At 40.3% G+C, this 20,412-nt stretch overlaps 1 protein-coding gene across 4 annotated transcripts in view; it reads left to right on the top strand.

The window, feature by feature from the left end:
* PLS3 (plastin 3) overlaps positions 1 to 20,412 on the top strand; it is an 88,918-nt gene that overhangs the window by 26,239 nt on the left and 42,267 nt on the right. Inside the window, exon 1 of one of the 4 annotated variants that reach the window (XM_033202044.1) lies at positions 6,043 to 6,168. The exons of 2 other annotated variants lie outside the window; for them this stretch is intronic. The gene's annotated coding sequence lies outside the window, so the exon portion shown is untranslated. Of the gene's footprint in view, positions 1 to 6,042; positions 6,169 to 20,412 lie in introns of those variants that run through there. One more of the 4 variants, XM_033202045.1, reaches the window with a different exon arrangement.

The raw sequence follows: 20,412 nt of genomic DNA, 5'->3' as shown, positions 1-20,412 counted from the left end.
TTGTACTAGGTTAAATATTAAAGCGATTTGTAGCAATGTAAACAATGCCACTCTTCTCACTACACTTTTTTTGAAAATATAGTTATTTTTCATTAAAAAGCTTATGTTAACATGTAGTGGGCTTATTCTTATTTTTAAACAAATAAATATCTTAAAAGTTTCGTAGTTGCAATTTTTGATGTGACAAATACACTGATAGATCTAACCCATGTGTCACCGAGCTCTTTGGGATCCTCAGATCCTGAGGCCAAAAAGTTTAGGACCTGCTGAGTTGGGTTTTTGGTTGTTGTTGTTTCCCCCCTTATTCCTTTGCCCCACCCCTCCACTTTTCTCCTATTCCCCTCTCCTTCCTTTTCTTTTTTGAGTGAGAGAGAGACCCTCAGGATAGAAAATTGTAGAGCATGTGAGTTATTCTTTTGTATGTTTTTATTAGCTATGAACTGAACATGTGTGACGTTTAAATTCATTCCTTTCCCCATGTGTAATTCGACGTATTTTGACCTTTTCTTTATTTATTTTAAAATTTTGATTACTAGTTACACAAATAAAGAGCTAGTAAATACTATCAGGGAGACAGCCCTTGGAATATTGAATTTTATATTTTCTTTTGCGACAGTCTTGCTCTGTCGCCCAGGCTGGAGTGCAATGGCAAGATCACAGCTCACCTACTGGGCTCAAGCTATCCTCCTACCTCAGCCTGCCAAGTAACTGGGACTACAGGTGACAGCCACCAAGCCCAGCTAATTTTTTTGTATTTTTTTTGTAAAGACAGGGTTTTGCCATGTTGCCCAGGCTGCTCTCGAACTCCTGGGCTAAAGTGATCCACCCACCTCTGCCTCCCAAGGGGCTGGGATTACAAGCACAAGCCACCACGCCTGGCCAGAATATTGAAATTAAGATATATTCTAACTTATTTTTTCCAAAATATGAAAAAAAAATACATAAATGACTTGACTATTAAAACTGACACATCCATGCAACAAGTTTATATACCTAATGCTGTGCCTGGTATGAATTTCCTAAACTTTCCAATATTGTCCCAAAATTACAGTAGTAGTTTCTTGAATGTAGACTTGTTGCCTGTTTTATATGTTAGATCCCTTTGCTTCTATGCTTCACTCACTATGTTTGTTTGTTCGCTTTGTTTTTATAAGTCATGAAGATGGAAAAAAAACTGTTTCATGAAAGGAAAATAGATGAGTGTTGTTGAGGTGTGTCATTAAGCACAGGGGGAGAGGCCTCCAATGTACGTGTCACACACGGAAAGTATACCTAGTACTGGGTGTGGTGGAGAGCAGGACGTCTGCATGAAAGTTTTAAGAGACTTTAAAAATACTATGCCTGGCTGTTGTGTTACAGCTACATATTCCACTGATACTTATGTGAAACTCCTATAACTTTTTGGGGTGTGCCTCTTTTCTCCACCCTGGGGTGGGAGTGTATCCATAAGTCCATGTGTGAGAACTCTTAACTTTCTGTTTGTTTTTTGAGATAGAGTCTCATTCTGTGGCCCAGGCTGGAGTGCAGTGGTGCAATCTCTGCTCACTGCAATCTCTGCCTCTAGGGTTCAAGCTGTTCTCCTGCCTCAGCCTCCCGAGTAGCTGGGACTACAAGCACACGACACCATATCTGGCTTTTTTGTATTTTTGGTAGAGACGGGGTTTCACCATGTTGGCCAGGCTGGTCTCAAACTCCTGACCTCAGGTGATCCGCCCATCTCAGCCTCTCAAAGTGATGGGATTACAGGCCTGAGCCACCGCGCCGGCCCAGCCTGAACTCTTTTTTTTTTTTTTTGAGACGGAGTCTCGCTCTGTCGCCCAGGCTGGAGTGCAGTGGCCGGATCTCAGCTCACTGCAAGCTCCGCCTCCCGGGCTTACGCCATTCTCCTGCCTCAGCCTCCCGAGTAGCTGGGACTACAGGCACCCGCCACCTCGCCGGCTAGTTTTTGTATTTTTAGTAGAGACGGGGTTTCACCGTGTTAGCCAGGATGGTCTCGATCTCCTGACCTCGTGATCCGCCCGTCTCGGCTTCCCAAAGTGCTGGGATTACAGGCTTGAGCCACCGCGCCCGGCCCGGCCTGAACTCTTAATGCCCGGCCTGAACTCTTAACTTTATGATTTCTGTTTGTAACATCTAGAGAGAATGAGAGTGAGAATTTGGTTTCCATCAGCTTTCCTTAGCATTCATTTTGATGAATTTGGGATGCAATTTAAAAGCTGTTTTCATTCTGCGTCCTGTTGATGGAAATGTAGAATTTATCACAGAACCCTTGCCACCATCTTGCATTCCCAAACCAGTATTCATTACCCATAGTAAAAACGGAGATCCTGTTCACATACGTGCACATACACAGACACGCTCCCCACCGTCCCCTTCACGCACACACCCACACACACCTCAGATGGTGAGTGAGATAGAAGTTTACAAAATGGGCCACATGCTAAAACTTGTTAGTCATGTGGTAGAACTGTCTTTAGCTTGGGGTGCGATTGTTCACACCTGTAATCCCAGCACTTTGGGAGGCCAAGATGGGTGGATCACCTGAGGTCAGGAGTTCTGGACCAGCGTGGCCAACATGGTGAAAACCCGTCTCTACTAAAAATACAAAAATTAGCTGGGCATGGTGGCAGGTGCCTGTACTCCCAGGTACTTGGGAGACTGAGACAGCAGAATAGCTAGAACCCGGGAGGCGGCGGTTGCAGTGAGCTGAGATCGTACGAGTGCACTCCAACCCGGGTGACAGAGCGAGAATCCATCTCAAAAAAAAAAAAAAAGAAAAAAGAAACAAAAAACTGGCCGGGCACGGTGGCTCACGCCTGTAATCCCAGCACTTTGGGAGACTGAGGCGGGCAGATCACGAGGTCAGGAGATCGAGACCATTCTGGTTAACACGGTGAAACCCCGTCTCTACTAAAAATACAAAAAAAAATTAGCCGGGCGTGATGGTGGGGACCTGTAGTCCCAGCTACTCAGGAGGCTGAGGCAAGAGAATGACGTGAACCCAGGAGCGGGGCTTGCAGTGAGCCGCGATCCGCCACTAAGACTCCGTTTCAAAAAAAAAACAAAAACCAAAAACTGTCTTTATGTCCTACACCTAGCATTTACTAAGTAGAAGATGTGCCCTTTTGAAGGGCATGTCTACTCCTAGAACTTTAACTACAATGTTTTGCAGTAGAAACAGATGCTATTATATTAAGGTGAAGTGACTTTAGAATTAGTAACTCGGTGTTGACAGATCACGCTAATCGAAGATTAGCCTTGGAGTTTAGGAAGCTGGAGAGCATAAATATTCCAGATGACCAGGAAAGGAAAAGTCAGAGAAACAGTTTTGTTTTTTTTTTTTTTTTTTTGAGGCGGAGTCTCGCTCTGTCGCCCGGACTGGAGTGCAGTGGCCAGATCTCAGCTCACTGCAAGCTCCGCCTCCCGGGTTCCCGCCATTCTCCTGCCTCAGCCTCCCGAGTAGCTGGGACTACAGGCGCCCGCCACCTCGCCCGGCTAGTTTTTGTATTTTTAGTAGAGACGGGGTTTCCCCGTGTTAGCCAGGATGGTCTCGATCTCCTGACCTCGTGATCCGCCCGTCTCGGCCTCCCAAAGTGCTGGGATTACAGGCTTGAGCCACCGCGCCCGGCCGAGAAACAGTTTTTAAGTAGCACTGTTATAATGACCTGTAAAACTTGAAATGAGAGAAAGCTGTTTTCTAAAATGAAGAATTACATATTTAAAACATTAGTTTCCTCAATGATACTGCTACATATCTGAAAAGGGTGGTTACGTAGCATTGGGACAGACCCATCTCAGTGGTTTGAGGCCACAGGTGTGGCTGAAGAAAAGGTAAGGCTGGGCAAAAACCAACATTTCTGGTCTAAACTGATACTGTCTTCTTACTTGAGGCAGTTGCCTGTGCCCTGGTTTTCTCTGTCTGAAAAATGAATGATAACACATACTCTTCAAAGTAGCTCAAAATGCTTGGTAGTTACCTACTATTCCCTGATAGGCCACAGGCAGATAGTTCTATGCTTAGAAATGGAGAATTTGATACTCAGAAAAGTTGAAGAAGCTTCATTCACATAGTGAGTCAGCAACAAGGACAGATGGAAAAAACATGTCCTCTGACTCCTGCCATTATATTCCTTCTCTTCTGCATTATGTTGCCTTTTGATATTTCATGAAGGTTTTGTGATTGGTGAAATCAATTAAAGCACTTCCATGAAGGAGACAAAATGTGACCCAGTGTCTGCTGATGGTGGTTAGTGATGAGGACAGGGGAACACTGTCTGCCTCATAATGGGGACGATCCGGTGAGGGCTCCTTTTCACAGGTGATCACACTGTGAGTCACCTCCTTATGCTGAGAGTTCAGTATGCTATTATAAAATACTTTATTGTAGGCCGGGCGCGGTGGCTCAAGCCTGTAATCCCAGCACTTTGGGAGGCCGAGACGGGCGGATCACGAGGTCAGGAGATCGAGACCATCCTGGCTAACACGGTGAAACCCCGTCTCTACTAAAAAATACAAAAAATTAGCCGGGCGAGGTGACGGTCGCCTGTAGTCCCAGCTACTCGGGAGGCTGAGGCAGGAGAATGGCGTGAACCCGGGAGGCGGAGTTTGCAGTGAGCTGAGATCCGGCCACAGCACTCCAGCCTGGGCGGCAGAGCGAGACTCCGTCTCAAAAAAATAAATAAATAAAATAAAATAAAATAAAATACTTAGGACTAGAGTATCTATTGTCTTACTTTCTTTCATTCTCATGAGGTAGAATAGAGCCGCAGATGGCATTATGCATGCTTTATCCCAGACAGATGATAATAATACCTGCCACTTACTGAGTACCTTGCTGGACTCAAACACTCTTACATATTTATATCTTCCCATTGGGTCATCATGATGGACAAGGTCCATCATGTGGACCTTGTGAAATACGTGGAATAGCTCCATTGTTATAGATATGAACCCGGGGCTCAGAGAAGCTAAGTAATTTGTTCAGTGTCGCACAGACTTACAGGTTTGTCAGACTCCTAAGACCCTGATGCTTTCATTGTGCTGCATTTCCTTTCAAATTATTAACTTGCCCTATGTCAGTACAGAAATGGCCTCCTCAGCCTAGCCCAGTGCTCCAACTGATTGTTCTCTCTCATAAAAGGCACTCACAACTAACCAGTTGCTTAATTTAGCAACTCACTGATTAGATTGCTAGACCAGTTAAAGGCAAATTTCAATAATGAGAGCAGTTATCACATATCTAGTACTTACCATGTGGCAGACTCTGATCTAAATTTATGACACATATTAAATCATTTAAGCCTTACAACCATGTATAAAATAGTGAACTGCGATATGATGGAGTTTTTCTTATTTTCATCCCGGGATGAGAAAATAGAGGCAGAAGAGTTTTAAGCAATTTGCATGGTTAATAAAGTGTGGAGCCAGGATTTGAACCCAATCTGGCTCTAGACCTCTTTACTACGGCTCTCAGTTAGAAAAGTATTCAGTTCAGCAAGTGTTGATTTAGTTCCTGTGTGCTATGCCAGCAGAAAATATAGTTCCTACACAGAAGAGCTTACATTTTTGACATAAATCAAAATGTATACACTTGAAATAAATGCTACAACACCTTAGCATATGGGGTGTAAATGTTGTATGTGGATGAAAATGAATAATAGAGACTGTAAGTGAGTTGCCTGAGAGTTAATTTGCCTTCGCAAGTAATGTTCTTGACTATGGACGAGTGACTTGGGCACTGGGGAGAAGCTGTTCCATGTGTTCTAAAATAAGCAGGTTACTTGGCTACTGTTCAAACTCTAAATAGGTATATGGGTTGTAGCTATTTGACCTGAACTAACTTTAAATTCCCCTGAGTCCTTGTATGATTTTGGGAAAAAAAAGAAGAAGAAGAAAGAAAACTTTTCTCTTTAAATGCTGCGTTTAAGTTAGAATGTATTAAATTCTCGACAAAATACTGCCAGGCTGACAGGAAGGGGATTTGTAAGTATTGTATCATTCTTTTGTCAGGGTGTTCTCTTTTTCTAGCAGGAAGTGTTGTGACTTGCTCTCTAAAGTTGCAATTGTAAGAAGAATGTTGGGTTTCCAGATTGCTTTTCTGGGCGTGGGAGAAGGTTCTGTGTCTATCAGTGCTGTGAGAAAGGAAAGAACCAAGTTTGCTCTCAGCGGGTAACTATTTTAATATTATCTTGACAGGCTCTAACTTTCAGATTACTAAATCTAAATTTAAATACTAAATGATTAAGCAAAAATTTACTTTAGAAAGCTTGAAATTCCTGTTATTTATTTGTGTAGTTAAGCATTTGGAGTCACTTTAAAAAATACTATTTACTCAATTAGAATAAAATTTTTGTTGAGAGAAAATTTTGAAGTTTAGATTCTAACCTGTTCTGTGTGTATTCTGTATTTGTCTTTATTTAGAGATTGTTTAGGGAGTTTATACTTTTTAAAAATGGGTTTTGAAGTCCTAATTATATAGTTGTATTTATCAAGTATCTAAAACACTAAATAATAGAAATTATTGTCTATATTTGTGGTGGGGGAGGAATTTCAAATGCCTTTGATCCCAGTTAAATGGTTTTTCAAAATTGCGTAAAATGGAGATTGAGGTGGCTGTCATGACAGAACATGCCATGATTAAATTAGTATTCTACTCTTCCTAAGTGGGTTAAATCAAACAGTTGTCTCAATGTTTATAATTTATAAAATAATAAAAATCACTGGTGATTAAATTTTGATGGTATTGGTACTTGGCAGCAATAGTGATTTCTGGTGCTCGGATATATCAGGATTTTCCATCACATGGTTGTCATATAAGTTTAATTTCCCCATATTTCCAGCAAAGGGAAGTATAGCTAGTTATATAGTCAATCCTCACTCTGAGTTGAATCACCTCTTGGACTGGTTGTACTTAGTATACGCATATGAAGTAAAAAGTGAAGTGTGAAACAAAACAAACCAGTTTTTTCAATTAACAAGTGCTGTATTTGCTAACATATAAGCAAGGTATATAACACTGTAGGAGGCATTTTCAGTGACTTGCCGATAACTTTCTGCTTAGTGTATATAGTGATTTGAGTTGTAGGTCACAATATTTTATGGCATTTTTATTTTAAATTGAAAGGAAGCATGATAACTAGTCTGATCTTGCGTAATGTCTCTCTCTCTCTCTCTTTCACACAGGCACACACACACCCCACACACATATCCCTGAAAGTTGCCCTTGGCTTCAATCCAACATATGTAAATTTTCATAAGAAAGGAAACTGAAAATACTTCTTAGGTATGAACATTAATGAATTTCATTAGCAGCAGATTTATTTTCCCATAAATTATTCAGATTTTTGGGGTAGATGTAAAAGTTTACTTAGGAGGTATGGAAGACATTAGACCTTTTAAAAGAAAAGTGGGCTATTTCAATCTAAGAAGTTAGTTAATGTATCTTAGCTTTCTGAAGCTAGGGGAGGGAGAGGTGTTTTTTTGTTGTGCCTTTGGGTTTGAAATAGTATTCTTCATCCCAGGGAAAGGGGCTTTTAGATAATAATTAAGACTTGCATTAAATAGCTGCAAAATTCTTGCCTGAGAAACATTTAAATGATGTCTTTAATCTGACCAAATTGAATTGAATATTTCTATTATTAGAAAAAGCTATGTATTTATTTTTAAATAGCCATTGCTTTCAGATCTTATCTTTATTAAGCATAAAAAAAGGAAAGGAAACTTTTACCTAAAATGGAGGTATTGATATTCCTCCAGGAAATGACACAGGATTGGGCACCCTTTGGGGGTTAAGTGACTCATAGATATTGGACTGAAAACAAAACAAAACAAAAAATCAATTAGAATCTAGCTAATCATCAATTATAGCACAGAATAGAGGTATTTCCAGAAAAAATGAACTCATTTCTTAATAGCTATGTAGGGATGAAATCACAGGATTTCTGAGATTTGCTTTAAAGTAATTCAGGGAAGAGAGACAGATAGGGAAGGAGGGAGGGAGAAGAAAGGACAGGAAGAGAGAATAGATGAACCAAGCAAATGTGGAGAAATCTGGATAAATGTAGAATCTGTGATGGGTTTATGGGTGTTTTTTGTGCTATTTTCTCGTATATATTGAAAATATTGACAATAAAAATGTTAGTAGACCTTTAGTTTGGGGCAATTTATATTTCCTTACTTCCTTTCTCTCTCTCTCGCTCTCTTTCTCTCTCTCTTTCTTTTCTTTCTGATGGAGTCTCACTCTGTTGCCCAGGCTGGAGTGCAGTGGCTTGATCTTGGCTCACTGCAACCTCTACCTCCCAAGTTCAAGAAGTTCTCCTGCCTCAGCCTCCCATGTAGCTGGGATTACAGGCGCCCACCACCATGCCCGACTAATTTTTGTATTTTTAGTAGAGACGAGGTTTCACCATATTGGCCAGGCTGGTCTTTAACTCCTTATATTTACTTCTAAATGTTAACTTTTATCTATAAATTGCAAGCCTGTCAAAACATGATGTACGCATGATGTGTATGACTGTAAAGGTTAAATGTGCTGCTTGAATGCCGAAATGATTGAAAGTGAAAACTGCTTCTGAAAAGGTTTATTTCTGTTTGATTTTCAGCTAAATTCAAAGGACAGGTCACAAACATCTTGAAGAGTCTTGTAGTATCCTGAAGTATTGAATAAGGGTAGTTAAAGCATGATAACAGGCCAATTGGATGTGAAGAATGTGAGGACGTTATTGATTTTGACTATTTTGTTCATAGCTTTCTCCAATACAGTATGTGTTTTTAAAACCACGTGAGAGGACTATATAGCCTTCATGATGTGTAGGTCTGTGCACTTTCCCTACTCACCTCCATGGAAATTTATTTATTGAACAAACATTCGGTAGGTGCTTGTTGTGAGCCAAGATACAAAGTCAAATAAGATACCAACCGTGCTTTCAAAAGGAGCTCACAGGCTCATGGAGGAGATAGAGAAAGAAATACATGTAATCACACTGAAAGCTGAAAAGGGCTATAGGAATATGGGGAAGGGGAGGAACTGGTTAGCAACTATGACCCTATGATGCATCGCCTTTAAAATAATACAAGACTGGGCGCAGTGGTTCATGCCTGTAATCCCAGCATTTGGGAAGGCCTGGGTGGGCAGATCACTTGAGGTCAGTAGTTCGTGACAAGCCTGGCCCACATGGTGAAACCCCGTCTTTCTAAAAGTACAAAAATTAGCCAGATGCGGTGGCGCATGCTTGTAATGCTAGCTACTGCAAAAGCTGAGGCAGGAGAATCGCTTGAACCCAGGAGGCGGAGGTTGCAGTGAGCTGAGATAGAGCCACTGCACTCCAGCCTGGGCGACAGAGCAAGACTCTGTCCCAAAATAATAATAATAATATAAAAAGGCTGGGCGCGGTGGCTCACACCTGTATTCCCAGCACTTAAGGAAGCTGAGGCGGGTGGATCACCTGAGGTCAAGACTTCGAGACCAGCCTGATCAACATGGTGAAACCCCCTCTCTAGTAAAACTACAAAAACTACAAAAAAAAAGAAAGAAAGCAAAAGAATGTGTTGGAGGAAAGGTAATTAACTATTTTTTCTCTCTTTCCTTTTTTTTTTTTTCTTTTTGAGATAGAGGCTTGCTGAGTTGTCCAGGCTGCAGTGCAGTGGCATGATTGCTGCAGTGCAGTGGCATGATCACTGCAGCCTCCAACTCCTGGCCTCAAGTGATCCTCCTGCTTCAGCATCTCCCACCCCCAGTAGCTAGGACTACAAGCATGCACCACCATACTTGGCTAATTTTTAAATTTTATTTCTTTTTTTTTTTTTTTTTTTTGTAGAGACAGGATTTCACTATGTTGCCAAGCTGGTCTAAAACTCCAGGCTCAAGTGATCCTCCTGCCTCAGCCTCCTAAAGTGCTGGGGTTACGGGCTTGAGCTGCAGTGCCCAGCCAATTAACCACTCTTCCCAGAAAAACAGAAACAAAGAGACTACACATTGCTTTGCAGAGAGAAGGTACATGCCCAGTATAGCCTTTGGAAAATAACTTAAAAAGCTACTAACAAATATGATCACGATATCGAGAAATAAGAACAGTTGCCAGAAAATGCAGATAGTAACCCCCTCCAGCTAATACTAACTTGTTTTCATCACTTAAAAGGATAAGGGATTCACTTAAGCCATGAACTAAAATAACCAAAACTTTAATTGTATAAAACATACAGAATATAGACAATTAGTTCAGTAAAGACTATACAGAGTTCTGAAAGTTATTTATTTAAAGCATTGGTGTTAAATTGGCACTGATCATAAAACAGGCAACATTCTGAAAAAAAGCACACAAATGCTTACTTTTTCCTGACACATTCATTCCTATATATGACAGGCTTCTGCTTCTCTGTATTAATACTGCTTAATTTCAGCCTCCTGAATGCTAAGTATTGTGAACAACGACTCCCATTATATCAGTGCAAATAACTTAGTCTTAATATAAAACAAACACTCAAGTTATCTATGTGATTTACTTTTCATTTTAATTTTTTTTTTTAAGATTTTTCTCAAGAACAAGCGGCTTGGAATTTTGCTTGACTCATTTTAGAAAACTTTCAAGGAATCCTGGTAAAGGACTAATTGTAAACGCGTAAGAGGCTATATACACAATTTTTATTTAATGATTTGTTGCTCTGAAAGTCAAAATAAAGGAGTCAAAACCTAAATGCCCTCACATGTCATAGGTTCCTAGTCCTAAAAGTTTAGGAAAGGTTGAAGCAGAAGGAAAAGTGGTAGAGTGTTTTACAGTGCATTGATTCTAGCACATCAGCATTATCAAAAATTGCTGCTGCTTCTTTTTTTTTTTTTTTTACATAGAATCTCACTGTGTCGCCCAGGCTGGAGTGCAGTGTCATGATAACTGAAGCCTCCAACTCCTGGGCTCAAGAAATCTTCCCACATTAGCCCCCTGAGTAACTGGGATTTGAGGCACGCACTACCACATCCAGTTAATTTTTGTATTTTTTGGAGAGATGGGGTTTTGCCATGTTGTCCAGGTTGGTCTTGATCTCCTGGGCTCAAGTGATTTGTCCGCTTTGGCCTCCAAAAGTGCTGAGGTTACAGGTATGAGCCACCATGCCCAGCCAAAAATTGCTTCTTATAGTCAATGTGGCGAGCAAACATCTATGAAAGAAATAATCCAAACGCCACTTTACTTTGGAAAGTTTTTTTCAGGTCTGGCTCTTCTGTTCATTCTACTTAATATTTCAGTTGCAAATTGTACAACTAAACAGAGGACAGCAACTGTGCTTCTAGGTGAATTGTAGAAGCACAGTTGCTAAATATATCCAAATTTATGTTCCATCAGCCAGTTACTTTATTCTGTAGTTCCTGATACTATACAATCTAATCAATGTATATAATAATGCCTCATGAGAAAATACTGTCAATTTTATTTGGGGTACCTAATGATGTCCTCTGTTTAGTTGTACAATTTGCAACTGAAATATTAAGTAGAATGAACAGAAGAGCTAGACCTGAAAAAAAACTTTCCAAGCAAAATTCCAAGCCGCTTGTTCTTGAGAAAAATCTTAAAAAAAAAAAATTAAAATGAAAAGTAAATCACATAGATAACTTGAGTGTTTGTTTTATATTAAGACTAAGTTATTGGCACTGATATAATGGGAGTGGTTGTTCACAATACTTAGCATTCAGGAGGCTGAAATTAAGCAGTATTAATACAGAGAAGCAGAAGCCTGTCATATATAGGAATGAATGTGTCAGGAAAAAGTAAGCATTTGTGTGCTTTTTTCAGAATGTTGCCTGTTTTATGATCAGTGCCAATTTAACACCAATGCTTTAAATAAATAACTTTCAGAACTCTGTATAGTCTTTACTGAACTAATTGTCTATATTCTGTATGTTTTATACAATTAAAGTTTTGGTTATTTTAGTTCATGGCTTAAGTGAATCCCTTATCCTTTTAAGTGATGAAAATAAGTTAGTATTAGCTGGAGGGGGTTACTATCTGCATTTTCTGGCAACTGTTCTTATTTCTCGATATCGTGATCATATTTGTTAGTAGCTTTTTAAGTTATTTTCCAAAGGCTATACTGGGCATGTACCTTCTCTCTGCAAAGCAATGTGTAGTCTCTTTGTTTCTGTTTTTCTGGGAAGAGTGGTTAATTGGCTGGGCACTGCAGCTCAAGCCCGTAACCCCAGCACTTTAGGAGGCTGAGGCAGGAGGATCACTTGAGCCCTGGAGTTTTAGACCAGCTTGGCAACATAGTGAAATCCTGTCTCTACAAAAAAAAAAAAAAAGAAATAAAATTTAAAAATTAGCCAAGTATGGTGGTGCATGCTTGTAGTCCTAGCTACTGGGGTGGGAGATGCTGAAGCAGGAGGATCACTTGAGGCCAGGAGTTGGAGGCTGCAGTGATCATGCCACTGCACTGCAGCAATCATGCCACTGCACTGCAGCCTGGACAACTCAGCAAGCCTCTATCTCAAAAAGAAAAAAAAAAAAAAGGAAAGAGAGAAAAAATAGTTAATTACCTTTCCTCCAACACATTCTTTTGCTTTCTTTCTTTTTTTTTTTTTTCCAGCTATGCTTGGAGAAACACATCTTTTTTTTTTTGAGGCGGAGTCTCGCTGTGTCGCCCAGGCTGGAGTGCAGTGGTCCGATCTCGGCTCACTGCAGCCTCCGCCTCCTGGGTTCAAGCAATTCTCCTGCCTCAGCCCCCTGAGTAGCTGGGACTACAGGATCGTGCAGCCACGCCCTGCTAATTTTTGTATTTTTAGTAGAGACAGGGCTTCACCATGTTGGCCAGAGTGGTCTTGATCTCTGACCTCGTGATCTGCCTGCCTCGACCTCGCAAAGTGCTGGGATTACAGGTATGAGTCACTGCACCTGGGCGAGAAATACATCTTTTTAATTGTGCTTCACAACTTTGTGTCCTGGGCAAAGTCAGCGACTATTCCAGGCACTTGTTTATTCCCTAATACAATTTAGGGAATGAAGTTATGGAACTCTACAGACCTTTCAACTTTCAAATTCTCATTGCCGTGATCACTGGGTATTGGGAATACTGGGAATTTTCACTACCCTCTAAACATTGCAATTGGTTGGAGTATTTTATTTACTTTTTATTTTTATTTTATTTTTTTTTTAGAGGCAGGCAACCATAGCTCACTGCAGCCTCAAACTCCTGGGTTTAAGTGATCTGTCTGCCCCAGCCTTCCTAGTAGCTAGGACTACAGGCTTAGGCCACCATGCCGGCTGATTTAAATTTTTTTCTTTCTTTTTTTTTTTTTTTTTTAGAGAAGGAGTCTTGCTATGTTGTACAGGTTGGTCCCGAACTCCTGTTCTCAAGCAATTCTCCCACTTCTGCCTCCCAAAGCACTGGGATTATAGGCATGAGCCACTACCCTCAGCCTCAGTTGGTGTATTTTTTAAGCCATGCCTATGTAACCAACATCCAGCAGTGGGGGTAAAAGGTGAAGTTTAGAGTGTTCTCCAGAAACAAACAATCTTGAAACGAGACTTGCAGAGCAAAGAATTACACAAGTTTTTGTGTGCTATTCGTGAAAGAAGTGTTCTGTTTTATTGAGGAAGATTGTTCTCTTTGACCAAGTTTAAGAATCTGTGTAAAGAAGGTAGATAAGCTGAACCAAGTAGGACAATGGAAGTCCCAGCTAGACTGTCCTCATATCTACTTATGTAACTATAGAGAGAAGTCTATAATTAAATTTCTAAATTTTGTGGCAAGATTCTAAATTCTATGGGAGTTGAAGTGAAAGATCAGTGGGAGGTGGAGTCATTGGGAAACATGCTTTGGGAGAGGATGAGGCTTCTGGACCTTGCTTGAAGGGTGAGTAGAATTTGGATAGAGAGAGAGGAAAAATAGAGGAGGGTATTCTAACCTTGAGAAGCAGATAGAGAGAGAGGAAGTTTTTAATGGGAGACAGGAAAAGCAGAAGAGACCAGGATAAAACAAAAGGTACTGATAGAGGAGAATCCAGGACCAGCTGTAATAGAAGAAACACAGTTCCGTGAGAGTACTGGGAAGATAAATTTTATCTCGGGTGTGGACGATCTGAAGATACTTCCTGAAATATGCTTTTGAAGTGTCTAGATAGATGGGTGAAGAGCATTCCACTGGAGAGACCCAGTGGTCTCTCCAGGGAGTGGAAGAAGTGGGAAAATACTTGGCCTGTTTGGGGAATAAGGTCTCTTGAGAGTGTTGGGTTCAAGGGTGTAGTCCGTATAATGGGAAGTAACATTGGAAAGATGGGCAGACATTAGCAAGAAGTCAAGTCAGAAAAGTGTAGGGGCTTGAATGCTGTACTAAAAAGGGACTTTCTTTTGTATGGAATGTTTATAAGGTCTACTCTTCAGGAGGTTAGCAGTGTAAAGATTGCACTGGAGGAAGACGGAACAGCAGGCAGATCTGATAAAAAGCTTTTGGAGTAGGCCAGACATGAGGTGATAAACAGATACGATGAAAGAATCTCAAAGATTGCAAGGCAAGAATCCAGAGGGATTGGAAGTTGACTGATCCTCCCTTTGTTTTTTATGGTCAAACTGCAGTCTGGAGACAGAGGAAAGTGGGAAAGTTGAAAATGAGATCTGATTTGGCAGGAGAAAGAGTTAGGAAAAACAGGGAAAATAATGTGGCAGTAAGTTAGATTGGAGACACTTAGACTTTCCTAACTTGAATCTTCCTCGCTGACTTTCCTTCTCCATTGGCCACTTCCAAATTGGACCCTGATCTGCTGCTGCAAGTGTGTCTGTCATTAACCCTAGGCACAATGCCCTTACCAGTGATGTCTCTCTGAGAATGCCCTTACTGGGGATGTCTGAGAAAATCCTACTTGCACTCAAAGGCAGAGTTCAAACGTCACCTCGGAAAAAACTTTCCTGACACCTACCACTTAGTATATATGACTATGATGGCATGATAGCACTAATGTTGTATTTTTGTTTTTCCATCTGTTTCCCCCACTAGACAGTAAGCTCTTCCAGAAAGAAGGGAATTTGGATCCTAATTGTTTCTTTCTGGAGCACCCAACACAGTGCCTGGTGCATACTAAGCCTTAAGTTAACGCTTGATGAATATAAATAAATAAGTGGGTGAGTGTGGTAGACATTCAAGTTGGGAATCTTCTAAAGTCATTAGGAAACATGAGACTGGAGCTTTAGTAATCATAGTATGAATAGGTGAGTTTTAGCCCACAGTGTTGTACACCCATCCAAGCTAGAGACTAGTGCTGAGCTGTTCACTTACCTAACTAGGGAGGTGGCAGGGTGGCAGTTTCTATTGGTAAAGGTAGGTATGCAAAGTGTGGGTGTTCAAAAACACTGCCTGTTTTGGATGGAGGAAGGTGACAACACCCCTTTTCTGATCATTCTTGAATTGTTCACACATAATGGTGGCTAACTTGTTTATTTTCATTTATAGTGAAATAATGTATTTCTTCCATGTTTTGTCCCCTCTTTGTTGCTTTCTTGTTCATTTTAGGAGCTCAAGTATGTGTTGCCCAATCTCTGATTTAAGTGATGAGCTTCTCTTTTCCAATTCTATTTACCATACTAGTGGCTGGGATGAAGTCTATGGTGAATATCCTGTTTTTATCTTTTGGCTGCCTTTCAATTTCAAGAAAAAAAAAAATCAAGTTTATGATCAAAGTTGGTTACCCCCAGATGAGTTTCCCGCATGCATTCCCTTTCTCCTGGACCTCATGGTACTGAATGACACAGATGAATAAGTAGATTATTCAGTCAGCTGCATTCCTAAAGTGAGTGAGTGCTTTAGGAGACAAAATAGGCACCCCCGTCCCCCTTCAAATCCTTTCAGAATTTGAGTAATAGTTTCAGGTAGTTGTAAGTACACCTTTCTCAGCAAAGATCTGTGTTCACGGTTTATGTATAGTTAAATGAGCCGGTGGAGTGGTTTCATAATTGCAGTATTGTTAGTCAAACTCTGTAATTAGGGATGACTTCATAGGCATAAGATTCTTCTATGGGTCACGCCCTGAATTCATACCCAGTTGTACACTATATCCTTTTACGAAAAAACAAACAAACAAGGTTTTGTTTGCTTTTGTTTTATTCCCTTATTGGAAAATCTGTTTTCCTGTGTCTTATATGTTTAGTGAAGGAGGGCTAGCTTTTTTCTACAGCTTTCCCTTTTCCTTTACAGAAATGGCAGGCATAGGAGCTAGGGAGGAAACAGAATTTGGGACAGATCAAAGTGCTTTGCAGATGAACAAATTCAGAAAAGTGTAGAGACTCCAGGACGTTTTATTTTTGATAAGTATTAAAATTGCTGAGTTTAAATGGAGGAAAAATATATTTCTATTTCTTTGAGTGTCCGTTCTCTTTCTCTCTCCCTCTCTCTCATCATGTAAATAAAGTCCACTTTTGCTTGGTGGCACACATCTGTAGTCTCAGCTACTCAGGAGGCTGAGGCAGGAGGATTGCTTGAGCCCAGAAGATTGAGGCTGCACTGAGCTGAGATTGCACCACAGCCTGGGTGACAGAGTGAAACCCTGTCTCAAAAAAAAAAAAAAAAAAAAATACGTAAAGTCCATTTTTGTGAGAAGCATACTGGGAAAGAGGACATATTTGAAAATCAGGGTTTTTTTCCTTTTGCCTGTAAATCACATATTGTGAAATTGGAGTTAAACTTTTATTCAGCAAGTAATACTTTCTCTTCACCTTTTTCCAGTACTCGTGAAACAATTTGCAAATTAGGAGGAATGTGACAATATTGACAAGCTGTTAGCTATTTTGAAAAGTGATTCTAAATTATTTAAAGAAAAATTGCTGTTTATTTGTTTGTATATCTCCTGTCTGCTCTTCAAATTGTGTTTAGAAACTGGCCTTATGGAGGAGCCAAATTGAGTCATGGATTAAAAAGTGACTGACAGGTTTTCCTTTAGGCTCATCTTTCTTAAATTACTTTGACCAAAGGCTTGTAATTTTTATATATGAGAGAGACCTATTATACTCTGTAGTCAGTAATTATAGGGAGATGAGATAACTTAATTTATCCCATGTAAAAGGCTATTAGTAGAACTAATGCCTTATATTTATTTATACAGTTCTTCAAAATTAACCCAGGCATTCATTTATTGCCTATTTTCTTTCATGAAGGATTTGAAGTTGCTGTGTAATATTTCATAGTCACAGTATGCTGTCATATATACCATCTGTAATCTTCATTAGGCCCTGGAGGAAGTAGGTATTATTATCACTATTTTCAAATGAGGAAACTTAGGCTGAGACAGATTAATTAAACTTGCTCATGGACACATTACTAGGGAATAGCAGAACCAGAGCAATAATCGATGCCTTCTAATTTCACGTCCCACAGTCTTTCTTCTGTTAGAATATACTACCTCCTTGGGCGAGGTACAACAGCTTGGTGTACTGGTACTTGAGATTACATGAAGTGTCTACAGGGCAGTATTGATATCAAATCTTGTGTTTTGTTTTGTGAACCCATCCGGGATGTTTTAGTAGCTTTAAGAGAAAAAAGTCCTATAGTACAATGAATGCCCCATGAAGAGGAATAGAGCTTCTGTTATTTTAATTTGTAAGATTTTAATTTTTTAATATCTTCAGTCATTCCCAAGTTACTTAATGTGATGTTTTCTCCCAAGATAGTACTTTACTGCTTGATTTCCTTAAAGACACCATCAAGTACCTGTGAGTAGTGTTAAGGACAGACCATTTTTTAATTCATAGTGGCATAAAGAAATCTACATTAAACAACTTTATTTTAAGCTTCAAATAGCAATTTTACAATTGTAATTCTTATCTACTAGAGCATATATTGTGAGCTTTTTAAATTTGGCTTTATATTTTTTAGTCTTGGCCCAGGTACTTCAGAGTAGCATTTCTTTATTTCCTTTCAAATAACTGTCAATAAATGAATATGGGTTTTATTTAAATTGGAAAGTCCTGCATTAAACTGTTCTGCTATCCCAAAACAATCTTGTCTGGAAATACGGTTTTGAGGATATGTGCATGTTCCAATTTCTTCTTTTTGTTCTTACTGAAGTGTGTCTCTTTAATGTCTCCAATAGATGGAAAATCTGAGTTATATGTGCAAAGTCACTTTAGGCTTTTTTAAAGGCAATTAGAAATAAGAAACTTAGGGCTGGGCGCGGTGGCTCAGGCCTGTAATCCCAGCACTTTGGGAGGCCGAGACAGGCGGATCACGAGGTCAGGAGATCGAGACCATCCTGGCTAACACGGTGAAACTCCGTCTCTACTAAAATATACAAAAAAAAAAAAAAAAAAAACTAGCTGGGCGAGGTGGTGGGCACCTGTAGTCCCCAGCTACTTGGGAGGCTGAGGCAGGAGAATGGCGTGAACCCAGGAGGCGGAGCTTGCAGTGAGCTGAGATCCGGCCACTGCACTCCAGCCTGGGCGACAGAGCGAGACTCCATCTCAAAAAAAAAGAAAGAAAGAGGAAACTTGAATATTTTAAAATATATATATATTTATAATGCACTGGATTAATTTTTGGCATTAACTGGTGCCCTAAAATCATTTCTATGAGATCTAAGCATTTCTTAATTCATTTTTATTTTTTACTTTTTTTATTGAGACAAGGTCTTGCTCTGTCACCATCCTGGAGTGCAGTGATGTGCTCAAAGCTCACTGCAGCCTCTACTTCCCGGGCTCAATCGGTCCTCCCACCTCAGTTTCCCAAGTAGCTGAGACTAGAGGCATGCGCCACCACCCACGATGCCCAGTTAACTTTTTGTATTTTTGGTAGAGGCCAAGTTTCACCATGTTGCCCAGGCTGATCTTGAACTCCTGAGCTCAAGCAATCTGCCGCCTCCACCTCCCAAATTGCTGGGATTACAGGCATGAGCCAGCACTTGCTAATTTTATAGGAAGAAGAAAAGAACTGCGTTTCTGGCCACTCTGAGAAGAAATTAATAATCCTTAAAGTCTCTAGAGACTTTTTTCTTCTAAAAAAAAAAAAAGGATATTTTTCCCTTTTATTGCAGTCACTAATTCACTCTGTGTCATATTGTAAGTATTCATGTTTGCTTCAGCAGATTGTAAATTCCTTGAGGGCAAGAACTAGGCATATAGCAGATGCCTAAAATATTGGTAAAATTGTTTGAGAAATGGGGGGAGGGCACGTTGGGAAGAAAGAGATGTCTACAGCATTTAATCAGAGTCCAACTGGTCAGCAGGGATAAGCGGGGCGGGGGGCAGGAGTGGTTTATGTCCAGAACCATCTTACCTAATTTCTTTTTCTTTTTTCTTTCTTTTTTTTTTTTGCAGTGATGCATTGATGGCTCACTGCAGCCTCGACCTCTCAGGCTCAAGTGATTTTCCCACCTCAACCTCTAGAGTAGCTGGGATTACAGGCACGCACCACCACTCCTGGATAATTTTTGTATTTTTGGTAGAGACGGGGTTTCACCATATTGGCCAGGCTGGTCTCGAACTCCTGGGCTCAAGTGATCTGCCCGCCTTGGCCTCCAAAAGTGCTGGGATTACAGACATGAGCCACTGCACCCAGCCCTAATTTTCTTTTGCACAGAAGTGATATGGTAGTGTGAGAATAAGCTCAGTTGTATGGTTTTCTTTAAGTTGTTTTTTACTCACATACTTTAAATTATTACTGGCTCACAATCTGCCCAAACTGGAAAGGACCTTTAGAGGTAAAGGAGAGAGGCCACATGTTTTAGATTTCTGAGATGGTCTTACTTTTAAACTTTCTGTGCCGTTATTCTCCATGGTATAATTCATGAAGATGTGTAATAATTTTTTATTGAAAACATGATTGTTTGAAAGGTGTGAAGAAAATTGGAATAAATCCTATGTCGTATTTTTGTAATGAGGAGTGTTGAACACATTCGTGAAACAATGTTTTTAGAATTACTACTATTCGTTTGCATTTAACTTATGAATTTTAAAAAAAATTTTTTTGGAAATAAGGTCTCCCTGTGTTTCCCAAGCTGGTCTCGAACTCTTAGCCTCAAGCAATCCTCCCGCAGTGCTGGGATTGCAGTTTTTTTTATTCTTGATCTTTAAAATGCCTAACTTCAGGCCTGGGCGTGGTGGCTCATACTTGTAATACCAGCACTTTGGGAGGCTGAGGTGGGTGGATTGCTTGAAGCCAGGAATTCAAGATCAGCCTGGGCAAAATGGTGAAACCCCATCTCTACAAAAAATACAAAAATTAGCCAGGCATTGTGGCCCACATCTATAGTCTGAGCTACTTGGGAAGCTGAGGAGGGAGGATCACCTGAGAGGGAGGAGCCTGGGAAGTCAAGGTGGCAGTGAGCCGTGATCGCACCACTGCACTCCAGTCTGGGCAACAGAGTAAGACCCTGTCTCAACAAACAAACAAACAACAACAACAGCAAAAACCACAAAGCCTAACTTCATTACTAACTTACGAACTTGCTTT

Source organism: Trachypithecus francoisi, unplaced genomic scaffold (genome assembly GCF_009764315.1).
Source record: "Trachypithecus francoisi isolate TF-2019V2 unplaced genomic scaffold, Tfra_2.0 Lachesis_group6, whole genome shotgun sequence".
NCBI classification, from domain to species: domain Eukaryota; kingdom Metazoa; phylum Chordata; class Mammalia; order Primates; family Cercopithecidae; genus Trachypithecus; species Trachypithecus francoisi.
This window is presented reverse-complemented; position numbering and strand designations above follow the sequence as displayed.